This window comes from Podarcis liolepis, assembly GCF_965112155.1.
Source record: "Podarcis liolepis genome assembly, chromosome: 4".
NCBI classification, from domain to species: Eukaryota; Metazoa; Chordata; class Lepidosauria; order Squamata; family Lacertidae; genus Podarcis; species Podarcis liolepis.
The window spans coordinates 70,336,066-70,356,033 of record NC_139558.1 but is presented as its reverse complement, the minus strand read 5'-3'; the positions used below and the strand labels follow the sequence as shown (position 1 = coordinate 70,356,033).

The 19,968-nt window shown below is 41.2% G+C and overlaps 1 protein-coding gene across 16 annotated transcripts in view; it reads left to right on the top strand.

The window, feature by feature from the left end:
- Positions 1-19,968, top strand: part of BBX (BBX high mobility group box domain containing) — a 119,335-nt gene that overhangs the window by 48,686 nt on the left and 50,681 nt on the right. Inside the window, exon 1 of one of the 16 annotated variants that reach the window (XM_083498604.1) lies at positions 8,414-8,520. The exons of the other annotated variants lie outside the window; for them this stretch is intronic. The gene's annotated coding sequence lies outside the window, so the exon portion shown is untranslated. Of the gene's footprint in view, positions 1-8,413; positions 8,521-19,968 lie in introns of those variants that run through there. 16 annotated transcript variants of the gene reach the window in all.

Below are 19,968 nucleotides of genomic sequence, written 5' to 3'. Positions count from 1 at the left end.
CACTAAACCAGCTGATGCGCAGAGTTCAATCTTGCTCTCTGCAGGGGTTAAATCCTACAGTTTTGGCTGCAGGAGTAGACTACACAGGATTGAACCCTGCACATCAGAGTGATAGTTAAAAGGCCTGCTGAAAACTTTCCTGTTCTGCCAGGCCTAAAGGTACAGGTACCCCTGACCGTTAGGTCCAGTCGCGGATGACTCTGGGGTTGCGTGCTCATCTCGCTATATAGGCTGAGGGAGCCAGCGTTTGTCTGTAGACAGCTTCTGGGTTATGTGGTCAGCATGACTTAAGTCGCTTCTGGCGAACCAGAGCAGCACACGGAAACACTGTTTACCTTCCCGCCAGAGTGGTACCTGTTTATCTACTTGCACTTTGACGTGCTTTTGAACTGCTAGGTGGGCAGGAGCAGGGACCGAGCAATAGGAGCTCACCCCATCGGGGGGATTCGAACCGCCGTCCTTCTGATCAGCAAGCCCTAGGCTCAGTGGTTTAGTGGTTTTTAACCTTTCATTATGTTTTATGGTACAGTATATACTGATAGGGGATTTTTAAAATGGGAAGTGTTGATGTCATAATCTAAACTAACTTGTTTTTTCTTGGGTTGTAAATACTTCCCTTAGCACCTAGCTAGTGCTGCTTGATGCTAAACTTTCTGTCCACACAGCCTGATTGGTAGATGCTAGGCACAGACTATCAGGAATTTGTTCTGTACATTACCTAGTAAAGCAAGTCTATTCTACATTACAGAAGTTTTGTGTGTGTTGTGAATGTGAAATGTCTATGTACAGCTGGTTGGACAATTGTCGTTTTTTTAAAAAAAGTATAATAAAATTTAGGTTATGAAATTTACACTTAAAATTATTTGAACATAATCATATATGCCCATTTCTTTTCGTTTGAAGAAGACAAATAGGGTTTACATTTCAAAGGAGAGTTAATTGTCTAGGAATGCATTAATGTCTTGCTTTCATGCAGTGGCATTTTTTTGCAGATTTCTGTAACATGCTACTCTCATTCATAGCTTCAGCTTAGGTACTTGTAAAACTACTCTACAAACGTAACAAATGTTTTAGGTCACTGTGCTGTCTTTGTAATTGTGCATATTTTAGGTGTATAGCCTGTGATCACACTTTTTTGTGTTGATGCTGATGAGCAAGGCAAGCTTATTAACTTGTAAAGCATAAAAAATACTTGTTTTAAAAGATCAAGTGACTTTTATTTCCTGTTTACATAGAGCATATTTCAGAAGAGTAGGCATGTTATTCTGGTACCTTTGGAGTTGGTGATTTCTTGTAATAAGATGCTCCATAGGCCCTTCTGTTTATGAGCTTTCACAGGATCAGAACAGAAAATAATGTAAGTGCCAATAGTCTGTTTGGCCACCAGAGGTCTCCTGTTCCCTTCTGTAGAAAACTATAAAACTGGAGAACATCATTCAGATTTCGTCCTACGCAAAAAAAAAGAATGGCATGAGTAAAGTGTGATGTCACTGCTTTCCTGAAGATTTCTATTCAGGCAAACCTGCATGACTTGCACATCTTGGCTAGAGCAAAAGCATGTCTCGTACTTGCTACCTAAAACTGAAAATCTGCATGAAAACATTCCCGTCTTCAGATTTCCCTAGGTATGACTGATTGTCACATGTATCTAAGAGAGATTTGCATAGCCATTCATCTCCATTATGAATGAATATTGACAGAGCATAGTGATGCTTTAAGTAAAGCAGCCTTTGGCTTAAAACTTCATTCCACACTTAAGTATCTTCAGTGGCATTTGCTTACATGTGTATCTTGTTGTTAAAGCTACCCCTCTCCTCTCTATTGCTTTCCCCCCTTGCTCCCCTTTTTTCTTCCTTCTAACTATTGTCTCTTTCACTTTGAAAATTTAGATGCTAAGCTCCACTGGGCAGGGTCACTGTAACTTAAAATAAACATTATTCCTTTTCTTCCTATGATATTTTACAGGGCGGGGGCAGTTTTTGAGCTGGCTTACCATATTAGACACTTGACCTAAAGAAACATCATGAAATAATTTCATATTGCTCCATTTCTCTTTTAGTTTTTGAGATAAATACAGCAGAGAAAATTACTTTTGATATAAGCTAAAAAATAATAATAGTGTCTCAGTATTTCCTTAAATGCTTAACAAGCCTCTATATTCTGTGAAGAAAATCTAGGAAAATTCTTCCTTTTGAACTTCCATTTTTGCGCTGGGTCATACTTGAGTTACTCGGGGTTTCTCATGTGTGCCAGTCTTCTGTAACCAATGCAGTTTGATTTAAAGTTGAATTTACTTGGCGACAATGAGGAAAATCCCTAAATGCAGGACTCCATAATTCAGCTTTTCTGTCCTCCATTCAAAATTACGATGGCTGCAACCTTGTGCGCAGTTAAATCCCACTGAAATCAATTACATGTAAGCTGTCTGACTTCACAGAATTGCAGTCCACGTTTGTGGGAATCTCAAAGCACATTTTATTTTCAATATAATTGCTGTGCTCAATACAAAGTGGTTAATAAATGAAAGGATTGTTGTCAACAAGGGTGTGTCTGCACAGGGACCTCGTACACTCCCATTCAAGCTAAAAAAAAGCTAAATTTGCTGCTGTTAGTCTTGCATCTTTAATATATGAATCAAGTGTTCAATGTGTGTAAAATAAACACTGTGATGGAATCCAGTGGGAATGAGTTTGCTAGCTCCTCCCTCCTGTTGCCATTTCCAAGCTCCCTCCACATGAATAGCCATCTCTGCCGTTTTATGAAGCAGGGAGCTGGTTGTGCTTGTGGAGACCCCTGGGTGTTTTAGAAGTTAAGGCATGTTAGTGAACATGCACTGGTGGGTGGGGGAGGGAAAGGAAATGCATTGCTATTGGTTTGCATCACAGTTTTTCTTCAAGCCTCTGTAGAAACAGCTTGGCACCTTTTCAGTCACAACTTGTTGCATGTATTTCCTGATTGGGAGATGGAAAGATTGACCTTATTTGTGCCTAGCTGGGCATTTGAGGAGAGAGAGTTAAAGGATTCAGTCAAACCCTATCGGATACCTTGAACACGGGAATAAACCGTGCCCCTGGCTCAGTACTTTTCACCATTTTTTTTGTACCAATTGAAAACTCGGAATCTCATCAGTCTGGGATTCAGCAGGAGTTGCTCCTTCCTCGAAGACATAACACTCGCCCCCATCTGTGATGAAAGAGTGAGCTGCTTGAGTATGCAGGCAGTGTCAGTCCTGCAGGATAGTTCCTACCTCTGATGATTGTGTTAATGCATAGACAATACAAGGCTGATAGACATAACCGAGTTTATTGTTCTAACCAAAGGCCATGACAAACTTGCAGCAATAGTATCAATAAAATAATACAGAACATACATCCACAATATACGGCAACACCCTTGTTGTAAGAGAGATGATATCAGAGACACCAGCAAGCTTAAATCTAGTTTGATTTCAGATTAAACCTCTGCATCACCACTACAATTTATAGTGATTTTATCCTTTGTTTTGTTTTGTTTTTTCAGCCAGTGCATAGAGCAAGGGTAAAGGGACCCCTGACCATTAGGTCCAGTCGTGACAGATTCGGGGGTAGAGGAGGGATGTGACACACTGTCCGTACTCTGTGCCTAGCAAGGAAACTAAGAGGTTTCTCACTCTTCAGTGCCCTGCATAGAAATTCAATAGGCTGCTTGTTCAGGAGCAGAGCTCTGAGTCTCTCCTTTGTCAGCCCTGAACAGCCTAGTTGCTGTTGTGTATTATGACTATTATGACTACTACTACTACTACTATTAGAATTTATATACTGCCCTATACCTGGAGGTCTCAGGGCAGTTCACATAAAAATATCGCAGTATATAAAATAAAAATAAAAGCAATAAAATAATACCTCCCCCAAAAGAGCCACATTTTAAAAGGGTATGGGATGTTGACCAGGTCAACCAAAGGCCTGGTTAAAAAGGAAGGTTTTTCCTGGCGCCTAAAGGTGTATAATAAAGGCGCCAGGCAAACTTCCCTGGGGAGAGCATTCCCCAGATGGGGAGCCACTGCAGAGAAGGCCCGTTCTCATGTTGCCTCCTTCCGGACCTCTTGAGGAGAAGGCACACAAAGAAGGGCCTCAAGATGATCTCAGGGTCCGGGTAGGTTCATATGGAACAAGGCGGTCCTTGAGGTATTGAAATCCTGAGTCGTTTAAGGCTTTATAGGTCAAAACCAGCGCTTTGAATTGGGCCTGGAAACTAACTGGTAGCCAGTGCAGTCGGACCAAGATCGGTGTACTATGCTCCGGTGAGCAACCTGGCCGCTGAATTCTGCACTAGCTGAAGTTTCTGAACCATCTTCAGAGGCAGCCCTACATATAACGCATTGTAGTAATCTAACCTTGAGGTTACCATAGCATAGACAACAGTAGTTAGGCCATCCCTGTCCAGATAGGGGCGTAGCTGGGCCACCAGCTGAAGCTGATGGAAGGCACTCCGAGCCACTGAGCCTCAAGCGACAGCAAAGGAACCAGGAGTACCCCCAAGCTATGACTCTGCTTCTTAGAGGAAATGTAACCCCATCAAAAGCAGGCAATGTCCCACCCATCTGATTTAGGGAACCACTCACTAAAAGTGCCTCTGTCTTATCTGGACTGAGTTTCAGTTTGTTGGCTCTCATCCAGTCCATTACTGAGGCAAGACACTGGTGTAAAGGCAAGTAAGTCCTGTGGGCTTCTTTACAAGGCTCGGTTAGGGAGACACAGATTATTTTGCACATAGAAAAATGTATTTTTTCTGATGACCTCTGTGTAGACAAAACGTTATACAGCAACCCTGAGAAACCAGCTATTGTGGAGAGGTACAAATGTGTGTGAAATTGGCCCTCACTGACCTTTCTCACCAAAGCCTGAAGCAGGAAGGATGATAGAATGAATGTAGAAAAACTGACCTTAGTCACAAGATAAAAGTTTAGATTTAGGCATGGGAACTATCTCACAATTGATTGTTGTGAGCTTATCGTGGACGGTTGTCCTTCTGAAGAGTAGGATAAAAATACATTTAATAAAATAAAGACTAAAAGGGAATGGATTATACCCCTCTGGAGAATTTTAACATCCATTTTAAAAAGGTGTTAATAGTCAAATGGCAGTTAAATACTAGAAAGTTTTTTTCCCATTTCTTAATGATTAGTTAAAAACCACAATTCTTTTCTTGAAATGAGTTTGTTTAAGGAGTTGGATAGCAAATTTGCTAATAGTGAATAAAGAATTGTTGTACTAAATTGCTGTCCTTGAAGTTGCCGGATTACTTTGATGATAACAGTTATTTTGGAACTTGCCTTGTGATATCCGAGATCTGTAAACTTGAGATCTGTGCAGTTCAGTCAAAACAATCCGAGTCTGGGAATGAGCTGGGTCTTCACACTCTCCCTCCACCTCTTTCTTTCTTTCTTTCTTTCTTTCTTTCTTTCTTTCTTTCTTTCTTTCTCTCTCCCTCTCTCCCTCTCTCCCTCTCTCCCTCTCTCCCTCTCTCCCTCTCTCACACACACCCCTAGCTTAGTTTGGTTTGATATTCTGATTTGCTGGTAGCCCTTAAACTATAGGTTCCTAGAATGGTCATATCATACGAAACTTTTTTAAGGATCTAGGATCCGAATAGTGTATTTTGTCTGAAATCCTACATACACATACCTTGAGTAAGTCCTGTTGAACTTAATAGGAACTGCTTCTGTGTAGACATGGATAAGACTGCACTGTAAATTGTTTATTTACTGATAATTGCAGGAATATTGTTCATAATTCAGTGAAATGCCTAAATATATTGCATCCAGTCAGTGTTGGATATATGAGCTAGGCACCAAATGGCGCCTTAAAATCTAGGTTATGGTCACTGCAACAAAATGTCTAATCACAAGGGGGTTTGGACTAGATAACCCTTGGGGTCCCTTCCAATGCTACACTTACACAATTCTATGTTCTTAACTACGGTGCTTGACTGTAGCTGACAACAACAATTCACTTGTCCCAGTATGCAAGAAGGAGAAGCACACACAGGGGGAATGGAAATGGTATTAACCATTATCTTTGGCAGAGGTTTTTAAACTATGGTTGCCATCCTAGCACCCAGAAATCTCCACGTATTTGGACCTGTATCAGTAGCAAAACGTGCCTGGCATCTGGTGAATTTCGAATGCTGCATCGAGTATATAAAGATGCAGTATTGTTCTGACTTTTAAAAAATTCCTCCTTGCAGTGTATCAGGTCTCAGAACGTTTCTTTTAAAACACCTTAAGCCCAATTGATGGTGAAATCCTAGACATGTTTGTTCAAATGTAAGGTCTGTGGAGCTCAGTGAGGTATACTGAGTTTATCCCTCACTGTTGCTGACTTGCACACATTTATTTGGAAATAAGCTCCACTGAAATTCAGTTGAACTGAATGTGTTTTTGATGTAGACAGGATTTGCTGTCTGTCATTATAGAAAAAGTTTGTGAAAATCGGAACACTAGATGGCAGGCTGCAACTTAAGTTAATAATTTAGGTTTTCTAAGTTGGAACACTGTTGAATTACTATAAAATGTAAAGTGGATTGATGCATGACTAGAAATAGGTACAGTACTGGCTTGTGTGTTTATGAACTGGGAGGGAAGCACTATATCCCCCCCCCCCAGTTTACATAAAGGTTTAAATAAGATTTTATAAAATTATTTATGAAAGATTACTTTCCAACATAACATAACAAAAAACAAAAACACCATTTACAGTTGGGTATCCACTGAAGGTTTGAACCCTTGGAGGAAGAAGATTAAATTGGGAGTCCTGGAAAAGGCTGGTTAGACTTTGGCTAGTTTTCGTCTTAATGTTCTTGGCTTGTTTCAGTCTCACATGGGCATAGAGTGACACTTCTGTCCTTATGCGTCATCTCATTAGGCCCACTTGATTCTTAGATGGGGAGAAATAAATCAGCTTAAATTCAAATTGTTCGGTTTCACTGGGGAGCAGTGGTTGTTTTCCCAGATCTAAAAGAAATTGAAGGTCAAAGAGCTGAAAATGCTTTCACTAGTTGAGAGAATCAGAGTTTCCGGAACTCGTCTGTCAGCTGCAGTGGGGAATGATGCTGTTCTAATGTCAGGTGTCACTCTTCTTAATTAGAAAAAACCTAGCAGGAGGTAGAGAGTGATACCTATGCAGGTCACTGAGGATGGTATTAGGGGCTTAATTTACCCTCTGAAACTAGTTAAAGGACTTCCTTTGACATCAATAAATGAGATTCTGAAATCCAAAATTAAGTTATGCAGAACATGAATATAAAGATTTTGACAGTTTTAAAATAAAGCTCACTACCATTACTTTGAAAAGCACAAGTGGCAATATTCTAACTAAAATAAAATGTTTACTTTCTTTGAAGACTACCAATTTGTAGATTAATAGTAACTCAAAATGGTTCTTAAAATTTCCAAGGCTATTTGTTTTAAAGCTTTGCTTCTCTTCCCCCTCCCATTACCCTAAGAACAGACTTATTAATAAAATATGATAATAGCAATTGATCTTTCCAGCTGTGTCCCTGGACCATAAAAAGGAGACTGGTTTATTGTATGTTACTTCAGAATATCAAAAGAAGCAGAACAGCTGGTTCTTAATGTGTGAAACCAACTTCCTTAGCAAAATTAGGCTTCTGGAAGGAAACTTCTGTTTGGAAACAATGCTTTGTGGTCTTGGTTTTTGACATAGCACTTTGCAACTCAAATTATTATTAAGTTGTTGTGACGCATTAAGTTATATTATAAAAACTCCAGAATAAGGCTTTGAAAGTGATACTGGCAGTTTAATTGTTATGGTCTTGCCTATAAAATTGTGCCTTTATTTCATCTTGTAAGTACAGTACAAATAAAATCTTACACTGAAACTATGCTTTTATAAATACTTCAAAACCATTGAAGAACGAAGTCAAAGCAAATAATGCACAAAATAAAATTATTAAATGGTGCAGCATAAAACTGCTAGTATTTATTTATTTATTTCCCACCCATCTGGCTGGGTTTCCCCAGCCACTCTGGGCGGCTTCTAACAAAATACTAAAATACAATAGTCTATTAAACTTTAAAAGCTTCCCTAAACAGTACATTTGCAAAGCTAAGCAGGGTCTGGTATGGTTTCATATTGGATGGGGGATCAGGTGTTAAGCTTCCTACATTACAGGGTGTTGGGCTTGATGACCTTTGTGATCCCTTTCAACTCTACAATTTGGTGATTCTATGAAATGCAGTTCGTACACGTATTGTAAATTGGTTTAAATGTGCTCTCTTTGTTGCTTGTAGATATGGTCCCTGAAACATTCATGTGTGGTTTTTTAAAAAGAGCTGCACTCCTTTTTTCCCCTGTAAAAGTTGGAAAGCGTTCTAGAACATTGAATCTGCAATATTCTAGATCACAATGTGCAGGTTAGTGAGGGTTCCTGTATGTTTACCTGACTAGATTCCTCCAGACAGCAACAGATCAAGGCCTGCTGGTCCTGCCTTCATTAGTACTCTACTCATAGCAGATAAATGTAAGTTACTAAAACAATTGGAATATAGTACTTCTTTACACTTCATTTCATTAACATTTCTAGAAGTAATTGCTTATTCCCTATGGGTTGTGACTAGCTATGTGCTGTTTTATGAACAGGGCAGGGAATGGGGAATCATAACTGCTATAGCTCACTGTTTCTCCGCTGGAATAATTGAAATAGAAAATGTAACTCGGTGTCAGTCGCTAGCATTAAATTTACAGTAGGGATGGGGAACCTGTGGCCCTTCAGATATTGCTGCACTACATCTCCCGTAATTCCTGTCTGGCTGGAGTTCATTGGATTTGGAGTCCAACAAATCTGGAGAACCATAGTTTCCCTGTCTCTGATTTTTACAAGTATGCAGTTTTATGCTTTATACTAAAGCTATCAGAGCTATCCCTCGGGAATATTTATAGGAAGCCACCTAGATGCTACTCCCCATTATTCCTTGCAATGCTGAAAAATGGATGCCTCAACTTTTAGATTGCACACTGCTGTTGAAGGTAGAATATTCTTGGGCTGGCCCTGCTGTTGTACTGAAATGGTATATAATGAATTAGCATTGTTTCTTTGTTGTTGAAGACCAGTTACTTTTTTCCTGTAGGGTTCTCAGAATAGGATCATGTTTAACCCTGTATACACCTATTTTTAATGGTCAGTTAAATGTCTTAGAAAGGCACGGTGAGCCATATGTAAACCTTTATTCTTAATCCAGGACTTATCCAGGACTTCCTTGAAAAGAAACGTTAAACACTTAACCTTTTCAGGATGCTACAAGTTTCAAAAACTTAATGTCATACATTATTTTATATTCTTCCGTTTGGAAAGATTGCTGTTACTGCCTCCGTAATCAACTCCATTGTTTGCAGTCATTGCATTCCTCAAGAGAAAAACATGAGTATGTGAACAGGGTCAGTTTCTAAATGAGCGCTTTCTTTTGGTCACAGCCACTGTTCAGTTGTTAAGCTGAGCTGAGGATATCTGCTGCTGCAAAACCTGTGGCAGATTAGTGCATTTGATGCAGCTGTTCACAATTGGTAATAACATTATTATTCAGGAAGAGTAAGAATAATATTGCCAATTGTAGATAGTTGCATCAACTTTGTTAGCATCTGCCGTTATAACATCACTGTATTTGAACGTAATCTGCCCTGGAAGACCGTTTGACAGCCAAGGCGCAATGGGTGGTCAGCAATTTCAATGGAGAAACGCACCTTGGAAGCCATTGGACTTTTGAGATGTGTTCAAAAATGGAAGCAGTCACTTCCAAGTTTTTGGCGTTCGGGTTCCAAATCGTTCGGCTTCCAAGATGCCCGAAAACCGAGGTTCCACTGTAGTACTGATTTGTTGTCTACTGAATCATGAACGGCTTTTGCAAGGTCCATAGCTGATTGGTAGGCCACATGCTTAGCATGCAAAAGGTCCTATGTTTTCCCCATCTCCAGTTAATATTGGTAAGGGACATCTGCTTGAACACTGGAAAAGCCATGCCAATTAGAGTAAATAATATTGGGCTATAAGAGACCATGAAAAGAATTTGGGCTCTTTACGTATTCCCTTAGATTGCTCAAAAAACCTTGAAGGGGATTTTGACCATTTGAAGGAGACTTGAGAAACTAAGTTGTATATTTATTCAGCAGCTTCCTCCTCTGCCATTGCCCAGCCTTCAGCAGAAACAACCCTGCCAAACCCTTGAAAAGAGGAAGGAGGTACCGGTGGTGGCACAGGGTTGCAAAGAGATAGGCTTATGTCTGTGAATCTTACCCACTGCGAGATGCCCCTTCTGTATTGCTAGCTGTCCCCTTACTACGAAAGGCGAACCAAATGACCAGAGAGGATACCTGTCTGGCTTAGATGAATATGATCATTTCTTGCTGGCATTGTGGAGTTTGTAGGTTTCAATGTTGCAAAAAAAAAGAAAGAAAGAAATTTCACCATTTTTGTAGTAAATGACTCATGGACATGCCTAAGAGCATCTTTTTTAACGTAGAATCAGGCAGCTGCCTGCTCTGGATCTGGTTTTCAGTGGTAAGGGGAGAACAAGTGGCAGGGATGGTGGATAAACTCCATTTCAAGTCAGCATTAGTCTTGAAGGGTCCTAGAGTCAACTTGAATTGAGTATGCTTTTATGAGTAGGGAGAGTCTGTGTTTCAAGACCCATTTACTCAAATTTCATCAGCATCACTAATGAAAAAGACACTCTAGCCATTTTTGTTCATTGTTTCTTGAGAGTTTACAAGTGCATAGGGCCTTGTGCAACCACCATGATAATCATCTATCTCCCAGCAGTTCCACCGCAGTAGGGAAGGATGGGTGGATACTCATGCAATTCCAACAGAGCTATAAATTGAGTACTGGGTTGTAAATTTCCTAATTGCATACGCCAACCTTGCAAATAAATCTACCGAAGTTACTAGCTTACAATAATGTTTATTAGGAGATTTTATTAGCCCACAAAAAATCTCAGAGTCTACAAATGTTTCCTTCACTGGTAGTATGCAGGTGATTCTTATCATAAGTGACAAGGTAAATGCCTACTTAAAATGCCTACTTATGCCACTTTAAAAGTAGTCAGATTCTAAACAGTCTCTCAGAATCACTTCATGTATTACATTTTTAGCATAATATCTTAAATCCTAAGTTTCTCTCTCTCCCCCCTCTGTGTGTGTGTGTGTGTGTGTGTGTGTGTGTGTGTGTTAGTGGGGTGGGCAGGGGAAGGACTAGACCATATGAAAAATGAACATAATATTTTAGCTGCAGTTCATTCATTTTCAGTGTTGTATTCTTGTTATAAAAAAGTGTGCCTAGACCAGTGTTTCCCAACCACTGTTCCGTGGCACACTAGTGTGCCGCGAGATGTTGCCTGGTGTGCCGCGGGAAAAATTAAAAAATTCGAAAGATAGCTTCATATCCGGAGAGGCGGCCTTCAGACGAGTTTTAATTTTAATTTTCCTTCTCCCACTTAATGCCCCACGCTCGCCCGAGCAGCTTGCAGTCCTCGGTAACCACGGCGACCCGAGGGAGGGGAGGGAACAGGGAAGTCGAGGGCGGCGGCGAGCCGCGATGACGTCAGTGGGCCGCGCCGCCTCGCCCTGGCACGGTGTGAGAGCCCCGGCTAGTGGCGCGAGCTTCGGAATAAGTGGGATCCGCATACGCGAGACCGAGATCGCGGGTAAGGAGCTCAGCCCTGGGCAGGAGGAAGCGGGGCCGCGCGTGCGGGCCACATCCCCACAGAGAGCGAGCCTCCCCCGGCCCACCACTCCGGGCAGGTCCACTCGCATGAGGGGGCGGCGATGGCGATGGCCGGCAGCTTGCCTGCAATGCCATCCCTCGAGCAGGCGAGGAGCCCGGAGGCTACCAGATGCGAGTCCTCTTTCCCACCCTGCTCGGGAGTCCAGAGCACTTGGTCGCATTCAGGATCTAGAGTGGGGAAGCGGGGCTTGTGTCTGGGCTGGACACATTGGGCTGCCTGTGCCGCTCGACCTGCGGGGAGAAATCAGGGTGGGAGTCACGACCGTGAGGCAGGGCTGCCAAGTGTGGCAGAAGAGGACACGGGCGTCGCACCTGTCCTTAGGTAGGAGCTTCTTCCGTGTCGACCTGCTGCCCTAAAGTCTTGGCTTTTTTCTTGGCTTTTTGGCGGTTGGCACAGAAGGAAGGCAAGGGGGAGGGGAAAAATTGAAACTTACACTTTCGCTGACGTCACGGGGCTGTAATGGTGGTGTGCCTCGAGATTTTTTTCATGAAACAAGTGTGCCTTTGCCCAAAAAAGGTTGGGAAACACTGGCCTAGACATTCCGTTGTTGCGCCCATAACCTAGGTTTAAGGTGTCATTTAGCTCCTAGCTTTCATATCTCAGTTTCTAACACTGACCCTGATGCTGCACCGAGTACCCAGGTGGACAGAACTGGGTGAGATCAACTCTACTCTGCTCACCCACCCAGGTCTCAGTGACACAGACCAGACCAGCCTCCTCATCCACAACCAGATCATGGATGAGGGAGGTCTTATTCAGAGCCAACCTGGCATTCAGCAACAGCAGCCACAGACCCAAGGGCTGGTTGATAGGACCAGCACAATTCCCCAGGTGGGATGAGGGGGCTGGCATATGGCACAGTCACTAAGTGCCTGTGCTGTGTGCCCCATACCTGGCCTGCCCCACTTCCCACACCGTACTTCCCCCTACCCTGATCTATTGCAATTGGGGCCCTCCCTGCTCTACCCAGCTCCTCTGTTCCACACTAGCAAAAGCTTCTTCTCCCACATAATAGCATAAAACCTCATGCAAAGGGGGGGTGCTTTTGGGCGGTCATGTGGGTGGATATCAAATGCTACTTGTTTTCAGAGATTTTGTGCTAGGCTTTTATTTTCATCACTTGTTATTATGTTGTCATTTGTGGTTAACGGAGAAATTCACTCTGAGAATTTAATAGCATATTATTCTAAGTTGTTTATTAATATTAAGAGTCTGCTGTTTTTGTGGAAGTGTCTGCTGGATATTAATTTTCTGGCTGGCGAAAGTCTTCAAAATACTGATCATGTTTTAGTTCCCTTCGTTTGGTTTACATTCTGTAAAGGTAAATGGATTTTTATTTTGCACATTTCTACCCAGCCAATTCAACCAACCAGAAAATCTCAAAGGTTAATTAAAACCAAAGCAGCACTATAAAAATCATACAGTGAGAACTGTAATAGCAGTGGCAATCTGATCTTCTTTGCCAAACCACAGTCCTGAAGACTGACAACACAGAACCTTTTTCACCAGTTTTTTTTAAATAAATCCCAGTTCATGTGAAAGAAAGGAAGCTTCCTTCTCAAATAACACCTTACATTTCCAATGTTCAGATAAGAAGTATCAGCAGACTTGGGGGAATTCCAAGATTTGGGGGAATTCCACATGAGGACACAAGCCGATAAGGACTCACAAACCCAGTACAGAATGCAGACAGACTGTTTTAGGGGAAGGGGGTTAGAAAGGGAAACTGGGTAAGTTGGGAAATGGAATGGAGTATACTAAGGAAGGGCTAACCAAACAGGAGCACTCAACAGTGCAACACTTTGTTGCAGATGCCACTTGTTCTCTTACATTTAAACCAGCCTCATTGGATGCTTCTGATCCAATGTTAACTAAAGATTGGGATTGTATGGCATATTAATCCTGGCATACTTTGAGAGCTAGAGTATGACAATAATGGCCACTAGGTGGCACCTAATAGTCATGCAATGAGATGGGTGGGTCGTCCCCCCTCCCCATTCTTCTTACTAGTGTGTTAACAAAGGAGTTTTGTGTGACAGGACACTATTTTTAAAATTCAGCATCACATGCTTTCCAATGCTTTTTTTTATTTCTGCAGCCAATTTACAGCTTTCTAAAATGGCTACAAAAAGAAAAGAAGTTTAACGTAGGGTTTTTGGGGTTTTTTTTGCAATCATTTGCACGGTCAAATAAATAATGAGTGTTAATGTGTCATGTTCAGGTTTTCTGCACATGCATCACCTTGTACAAGTATCAACAAAATTACGGACACACTGGGTGAACCGGAGTTAGCATCTGCTTCAGCCATTTCTTTTACCTCTCCACATAAAATATTTGTTGGCATCTGTCTGTCTCAAGAGACAATGGAAGAGTGTGTCTTTGGGGATAAAGTCAAGTCATTGGAGAGTTACAGCTCCTGCTGTGGCTGTAGAGACAGATACAGGACAGACCTGTCTTAGTGCAGGTGGAGCAGATAAAGGTGTCCGGTTTTGCTGCTACAGGTGCAAAATGGTGTTTCTTCTCCCTCTGTTCTCCTCCAAGAGGTTATTTGTCCTCTGATCACTGCTGTGGATACACAACCTGACTGCCTGTCTCCAGGCACTGCCATCATCCGTACGGGATTCCCACATGGCGGGGTTAATGTTGTCAGCCTTCATGCCACGTTTGCAGACATCTGTGTAACGCAGAGTTAGTCTGCCAACATCCATTCTGTGTACATATCTTGATTATGATAATACCCTATTTTCAAGTTTGCTATCACAATGGCTGAGGTGGTATATGCGACACATATCTGATGTGCTTCGTGCACTTATGAGACTCCCAACTGTCTCAGCCACCATTGTGAACAGCCACGGGCAATAAATTACAATCCAAGAACATCTGGTGCTGGCTGTTGCTTTAGCAGACTGATCTGTGTGGTGGTGGGCAGATGGAGCTGCCCTATGATGGCAGGATTGTACCAAATGACTGATTAGTTGTTCAAACTCTTGTTGTCTTTCATTGTCTTCCGTTGTCTTTTCTTGATGGCTTAATTTTCCAATGTGTTGACCCACGATTGGTCAGGAGTCGCAAATCTTCACAACACATGCCATCTAATTTCTTAACAGGCCTAACAATGCAACCCTATACATAGAATCATAGAGTTGGAATAGACCACAAGGGCCATCGAGTCCAACCCCCTGCCAGGCAGGAAACATACATATCTATTCAGAAGTAAGGTTACAATTCTAATCCCACTTACATGGCGGCAAGGCCTTTTGAAACCATTGGGGCTTACTTCTGAGTAGGCATAGGTAAGATTGCATTGTAAGGATTTAGTTAGTCCAATTTAGAGTGGATCCATGGAAATTAATAAACATGACTAATTTACATCCGCTAATTTCAATAGGTCTACTCTAAAATGCAATCCTGAGTTCAGTGGGATTTAATCCCTGGGAAGATTGTAGCCTAAGGCATGCTTTCTGCATTCTATTACCTTTTCCATCTTTACAGTATTCACGTAATAACCTGCTAATGTACTGGATAGGCACTGCCTCTATTTGAAAATGCCACCAAACAATGAAGCAATTTCTTTCTCTTAAACAAGATAAAATGTGTTACAAGTAAAAGCACATAACAAATTGATTCTAAACAAACCTAGTATTCTTAAGTTTAGTAATCATTAGATTCTGCTTAGGCAGAAAAGGGGAAGATATTACAGTTTCTTGTGGATTTAATTCCTTTCTGCCTTTGATCAGGTCTGGCAGTTTTTCCTTGTCTCCATCAGCTGGCTTTCCAAAGGAACAAACAGCTTGACAACAGAAGTGTGTACATCATAGATCTAGGAAGGAATACCTGCCACAAACATTTCATGGCCAACCTAATGTAGCCAAGAGTTCTCTTGAACTTTAAGATGTGATTAGGTTTTTTAATATAATATTATTGATGGTTGCTGCATGTGGACCTAGCAGCTGTCTGGAATGGAATTGATGTGGAAGCCCCATTATTCTGTTCCAAAGTTATTTGGTGAGATGAAAATTAAGTGCACATTTCCAAGTTGTTAATTAACTATTTCCCCACTACTTGGTCAGAAGCAGCACTTCAAGAAGCAAGTTCACTTGACTGGATGCTCCTTGAAACGCTGGGTCCTTTAGGAAAGATCTGCTGCAGTACCTAATGAACAAATCACCTTCCCTGACTTTCCGCTGTTAACAGCCATGAGAGCAACAACACTATACATTGAAATGAGAAACAAGACTCAGGGAAAAAAATCAAGGGAGACTTTTACTCAGCGGTTAGTTACTTCTGACAGCACAATTTATCATAAATCTCAGCTAGCAAACTGTATTCCATTTGCTCACAGCATGTTCCCCATTAGACCACTAATTCTATGAAAGTTAGAAATGCTCATTACTAGCTCTCTGCTGTGAAATGGTACAGAATTGATTCACTGTCTGGCCAGTAATTAGTACCAAGTAAATGAGCTTTTCTCTCTCTGCATTTCATAGGCTGAAATTTTGTAAACGAGTTTTTCAGGAGTTAAGAACCCAATTACATTCTGTAACTGTCTTCTGAAGTTTAAATATGTTTCTTTTCACTAAGCCAAACTGTAGAGAAAGCTCTGCATTGGCTCTGTAATGCAAAAAGAGGTACAAGTCTTGGGGCTTTGCATTTCAGTTTTGTCACATTTCCCCCATAGTCCTTATCCCCTAGTCATAAGAAAGTTTGGTATATGTAACGACATTTGTTCACATTTGTCCCTTGTTAGTCCGCTTGCCTTATTCCTCTCTGTGGTGGCACTTTAAACAGAGCTACCAGCAATTCAAAGCGCTCCTCAGGAAAACACATGACTCTTACAGCAGTAGTGGGCATTGGTAGCAAAAGCACTGCAACCTGCAACATGCTTCAGCAAGCGTCCTTCCATTTTAAATACCTTTCAATGCTCTGCCAGACCATTGCTCTGGAATAGCATTGCAGGAAATTTTAAAATGGCTGCTGGGCCAAAAAATGAAAAGGGGAGATTCAGGGAAGGCAGGACCAATCCTGAGAGTCAGATCCTTGGCAGCTGCCCTAAAGATGTAGAATGCAAGTCACTTGGACTACAATATTCTAGGGAAGCATGGGAATGTTTGTCTAAAAATGTGACTAACGACCAATCTCCTTTGCGTTGAGAGCTGCCATTTGTAATATGGTGGTTCGACTCTCTAAACAGGGTAAGTGTGTGGTTCATATTGTTAGGGCTCCCAGACTCTCCAAGTCTATTTTCCAGGGATGTCCATCCCAGTTTCTAATTTGATCTTGGAATGTCCTGCTTTCCCCTAGGATGTCCCTATTTTCATTGGAGAAATGTTGTAGGATTGGGAGTTATCCCACACCTGAGCCATCTGAAGGCAGCCCTGTTTAGGAAAGTTTTTCAATGTTGAAAGTTTTATTATGTACACTGTACATTGGAAGCTGCCCAGAGTGGCTGGGGAAACCCAGTAAGATGTGTCAGGTATAAATAGTAAAATTATCATTATGGAATGGGACATCCCTATTTTCATTGTAAATGTTGGAGGGTACGGGCTCCACCTCTTGCTGTTAATGGTAATACTAAACTTATTTCATGGAATTCTTTTGTGCCTGTGAAAATAGAGAATGATGAAACCCACACTTGATGCTTTTTCGTACAGTTATTGCGCTATGTATGACCTGTATATTTTAACATAATATGTGAAATATCACCCTGGAAGTATCTCTTTCAATGAATCTGGAAAATTGGCCCTGACACAAATCCTCTGGTGGCAATATGCAGTGTTTACTTCATATAATATCTGCCCCTTTTTATTGATATCAGAAAATGTAACAGGAGGATGAAACAAACAAAAAAATGAAAACTAATTTGACAGAATTTTAATTGCACACTTCTGAAATAAGTAATGCAATAGTCTTGAAAATTTAATAAACAGTGTACAGTTTATTTTGAAGAATGCTATCCATACTTTTGTTTGCTGGAACAGATTTCTTTCCACCTTGTATATATTACTTATTGTGTATGCCCTTGACAGTTTCTTGATCTTTAATAAGATTCTTGGAGAATGTGTTGCTTCTAATTTCCTCTTAGTGAACATATCAAAATGGTTTATATATCTGATCAGGTCTATTTCAGGCTGCATATTTTGGACTAACTGCAGGAATTCTGCCATGGCTAAAGCTATGGATGTTTTATCTTCATTTGAGTTTATTAGAGTAATTTATACTTTCTTTCCCATATGCATGACTTTAATATTTTTAATCATAAATTGACAGATTACATGGGCTTGACACCATCACACATTCTTAGCAAAATGCCTCTGATTAGCATGTGTGCTCGCAGACCAGTTCTCTATACAGAACAGCATAGTAGTGCTGCTACATAGGATTCAGGATTTAGAAGACATCTGAAGGCAGCCTTGTTTAGGGAAGTTTTTAACGTTTGATGTTTTATTGTGTTTTTAATATTCTGTTGGGACCCGCCCAGAGTAGCTGGGGAAACCCTGCCAGATGGGCGGGGTAATGTTGTTGTTGTTGCCGCTACTGCTAATATTAATTCCATTTTGGTGCATTTTCCAAAGGGACATGGGCAAGATTTTGGGCAATGAGCAATGTTTGGAGCAATGTTACATGATGCCTAACAGCACAATCCAAACCCAAGATCTGCCTGGATGAGTGTTTGGGTTTCGGTGGATCTTGGGCTTTCCTGGATGAGTTGGGGCAATCCTAGTGTAAGTCCCTCCCCACTGCTGAACTGCAGATAACACTAGTTTAAGTCCCTCACCCAGACTCAGCTGGCGATCAGACAGCAGGAACTTAGAGCAGTGTAGGTCCCCCAAAAGAGTATTCTGGGAGAGTGGCCAGGGCAGGAGACATAAGGAGAGATCTATACTTATTCCAAACTCTGTTCAGCTCAGTCATGTGACATTGGGTCCATACTCCCCTCCCAGAAGCAGAGTTTGGAATAGGGGTAAATTATGCTGGTCTAAATTACACTGGCTTCCTATAGACAGTATTTCTTTTGACATGAGCATGAGGGACACACCTGATATCCCCCCTCCAGAGCACCTGTATAATTGATTGAAACCAGAATCAAACCAGAATCTTGAGGTCTTGGAAGGGGGTGAATTAAGTCTGCTGGGAAAGAAGTGGTTGAGGTGGGTTTAGCATCTGCACATTTTGCTCCTGAAATCTCCTGGAGAGTTTCACAAACACGCGCAGGTGGGGCAATTATTTGCAGCAGGGATGTTCCCAAATGCTAGCTGGGCCTAGTAATGTTAGTACTGCAGACATTTTACTTTCATTTGAGCTGCCTTATTAAAACACACTGGGTCGTTGAACTCCAAGGGCAACACAAATCACAGCTTTAACTAATAAACAAAACAAACTCCAGGAAACGCAATCTGCATATTTCACCCTTTCAGTAAAGCACAGTAAAATATTAGATTCTGTTAATTGGGAAATTAGGTAATTAGATTCCGAGCAAGTCATTTGCAACACATAGAGCAGCGTTGGGAAGGCTGTGACCATTGAGTTGTAGGCAAAAAGCAGGAACAGTCATTTGCAATGCACAGTACAACTTCCATTATCTCCCGCTATTGGTTATGCTGACTGGGTCTGAGGGAAGCTAAAGGCCAACAATGTTTGGGGGCAGCAGTTTCCCCTGACATAAAGTCTCACAGCAACCATGGCTTGAATCTAAAGGGACTTGATGGAACTTAAAATCAGTAATTAAAAAAATGAGTAACTAATTAAGTATCATTGATTTCAATGGTTCTGCTGTAAGTAAAACTTACCGTAAGTCCGGATCTAGCCACATGCCACTGTAAATATCTCCCGTCTGGGTTTAGAAAACCCTATTAACTTTTTGTTGCCGATTGGTTTTAAGCAGTACGTCATTTTGGAAAATTCACAAGTACAATAATAGAGTGCTTAGAATCATGCTGTGGGATTACTTATATTCTGTGAAGATTTTCTTAATCCTATTAAATGTAGGGAACAGAATAGTGCCAGTTTTAGTTGGTTGCAAAATAGTAACAAGTCAACACTGCCTTTTCGTGTGATATTGTTTTGTATGCTACTTTGCAAGATTTTTTTTAAAAGGGTTTTAGTATTATTTCAGAATGATTGGATACTTATAACAATTGCTGAATTAAGTAAAGAGAAGCACAATGACAAGTCTATAGCATAGAATATTTTTT